Genomic DNA, 3,069 nt, shown 5'->3' on the forward strand with positions numbered 1-3,069 from the left:
GCCCAGGTGCATAACAAGCTGGGAGTACAGCACAGCTAGCACAGCTAACCCAAACTGACCAAAGAGCTATTCCATACCATATAACGTCATGCTTGGGGGGGGGCTTAGTTCGGTCGGTCGGTCGCGGGGAGACTGCTCGCGGCTCGGGGACTGCTTGCGGCTTGGGACGGGCTGGGCATTGGTCGGTGGGTGGTGAGCAGTTGCCTTGTGCCTCATTCGTTTTGTATATTCTGTATATTCTGTTATCATTCTCATTATTACTATTATTATTATTTTCTCTTATTAAACTGTCTTTATCTCAGCCCTCGGCTCTAACCTTTTATTTTCTTTCCGATTCTCTCCCCCATCCCACTGAGGGAGGGGGGACACCCCTAGGGTGGGGCTCTGGGTCCGGGCCTGTTATGTACCTTTGCCTTGGGAATCCGGAATAGAGCGTGTGCCTGCTAAGTGCAAGGGCGGTCAAAAGCTGGGAGGGACCCTCAGCAGGTTTGGTGACACAAGTGCAGTTTTCAAAGATCTTGACCGTTGGAAGAAACGGCTCGGAAGAAACCGTGCCTTTTTTGTGAGGAGGCGGTTCATGAGGACAGATGGGTTGCCGTACTCTTTAGCGGAAATGTTCAAGTGGGGACATACAGGGTGAGGAAGCCTTGGCTGTACGTAGGCTTGAGAAAATGTAGGTAGGTGTCTGTGTGTGCCACCTGCATGTGTCTCTGAAAGCGGTTCTGGTGAAGCTAACGCTGCCGCTGAGTCAAAAAAAGGAAGCTTGGATTCCTCCCCAGCTTTTTATGCTAAAGGGTTTTTTCCTCTCTCAGCAAAACGTCACCTGCCACCATTTCACCGTGGTCGCCCTGTCTTCTGCCATGAAAGTACGTGCCAGACAGAAAGGATCCGTAGCGGTCTGCAAGTACAAAGTACATCTCTGATCCGTGCGTGCATTTTCCCTAAGGTACTTGTAGTATGGATATTTAACATTAAGAACGTGCCGCTCTCCTCCCGATAGTTTTTTTTATGAAATATTTTAACTGAAATACTAAAAGGAAAATGAGGTCTGTTCTGGTGCACATTACGCATATGCAGAGTTTACTTCCTTCTGTTTGTTTTCTTTTCCTGAAAGCATCATCTTCTATTTCTGCGTGCTTACTATTAAACGATACTGTGAAAATAATTTTGTCCTAAAGGAGGAAAGAAACTGTAAGAGTTCAGGTGTTCAGAAGAAACAGACTTTTTTTTTAGGATAAAAGCTTTACGCTTTCTCAGTCAGTATGTTTTTAAAATATTTTGTAGGAGCACTGAAAACCGTTACTGAGACACTAGCGTCTGTACTGAAAGCAGTCGAGGTCAAAGAAGAGACGTGGAGAAAAAGGGACAAATGGGCTTCTGTGTGTTTTCCAGGCTTTCCCAAGAAGCGTTAGCAGCCTTGTCTCTAGTGACAGCGGATACGGTTTTGCTGAGTTACTGCTTCAGTCGCGTCCGTTTTCCTTAACCTACGGTGTTTAATTTTTGAGTTCGGTCAGAAAGAGATTTTCCAGAAGGGAAATCTTTCTGATTCGGAGAAGTGGCGTTTTCTGAGTTTCCCATCGGAGCAGATCTTCAGAGATGAGGTACTCGGCAGTGGAAGTCATTGGCAACGAGCCTTCCTTGTCTTAAAAAACCCTAACCAGCCATACTAAAAAAGAAAAGTGAATTTCCTTCCAAAGACCCAAGCGGAGCATGTCTTCCAAAACGGATGGCATTGCTGGTCTTTGGTTCTCAGCTGTAATAGTTGAGATACCGTAAGAACGTGTTCCTCTGCATGCTTCGGTACAGCCGACAGCATTAGCAAATCTGCCCGTCCTTTTCAGTAGCCTTGCGTGTGGCAGTACTGGGGATTTGATTTCCTCCCCAAAAGTAGAACTGTACGGGGAATCTCTTCTCTCAGTGATTTTTATGTCATAAATGAAACTTAAAAAAAAAAAAGTTAGTCATGTAATTTACAGACTGACTTGCGTTGTTTGAACCGTAACGGCCAACTAGCTGTAGCATACAATTCGTTAGGTGTGTTTAAGCAGTTTGGTGTTTGTTCTAAATGTTTAAAAAGAGCAGCAACTGAACATTACGGGTTTTTTTCCCCAATTTTTTGATGGAGTGCCGTGAAGTCCTTCATTTCTGTCTCGCTTTTAAAGGTGCGTTTACCTGGCGGTTCGGTAGCTTCTCTGTCAGGCGGTGTAGGTGGCCAGATGTCTGTCCTAATTTCATAACAAGCAAAAAAAAACCCTATTCAAATTATAATTGTATTTTGGAGATGAGTAATCTAATGGTATCAAGTCACAGCTGTGCAAGTTAAATTAATGCAAAAGGTAAATGAAATACTTTCATACTATAAGTGTTTTTATGGCATGTATGTAAGCGTACGCACACCTTTTTAGCATGAAGTCAATTACTGACATTTGGTCTTTATTTTTCATTTTACTCTTCAAAGTTTTACACTTCCCTCTCGGCTTTCTTGACCTAGGGAGCGAGACGTGCAGCAGCGGTGCGAGGGATGTAGCTGCTGCGGTGGATCTGTCGGCGTAGATTCTGATTACGGCCCAGTCCCACAGCGTCACGGGGTTGTCTGCAGCAGTGCTGTAAGGAAGGGACGAGACTTTTTCCAACGCCTGCAAGAGCATTTACTTTTACACTAAGAATGCATTCAAAATCATATGAATTAGTCTTAATATACATTTGAAGCATTCAGAAAACTCTAGCTTTGAAAGGATGTGTTTTGTTTGGAGCTGACCTGTTCACCTAGAATGCTCCTGGAGCTTGACTGCTGCCCTATCCCTTATGCTGATGGAATTCCTCTGCTTCCTTCTGAGCTATTTTTTTTATACGCTGGAATCTAATGTGGGATTTGTGTTTTTCAGCCGTATTCTCGTCAGGGTCTGGTGATGCCAGGTAGCTGCCCTGCAGCCCAGGTTTGCCTGCCGGTCATTAAGTATACACTGTGCCTGGAGATTCCCGGCTCTGTTTCCAGCGGGGGCCCCGCTGCTTAGGGGGGTTCTGGTGGGAGGGGCCAGGGACGACAGGGACCGGGGACATTGTTTTCCG

At 45.4% G+C, this 3,069-nt stretch overlaps 1 long non-coding RNA gene across 1 annotated transcript; it reads left to right on the forward strand.

Moving 5' to 3' along the window:
- Positions 1–369: 369 nt before the first annotated feature.
- On the forward strand, positions 370–1,386 carry LOC118452367. The gene is made up of 3 exons (XR_004842130.1): positions 370–677; positions 813–946; positions 1,285–1,386. It is a non-coding gene; the product is annotated as an uncharacterized LOC118452367 (long non-coding RNA).
- The last annotated feature ends 1,683 nt before the right edge of the window (positions 1,387–3,069 follow it).

The sequence above is a fragment of the Egretta garzetta genome, unplaced genomic scaffold, assembly GCF_000687185.1.
Source record: "Egretta garzetta isolate BGI_Z169 unplaced genomic scaffold, ASM68718v1 scaffold385, whole genome shotgun sequence".
NCBI classification, from domain to species: Eukaryota; Metazoa; Chordata; class Aves; order Pelecaniformes; family Ardeidae; genus Egretta; species Egretta garzetta.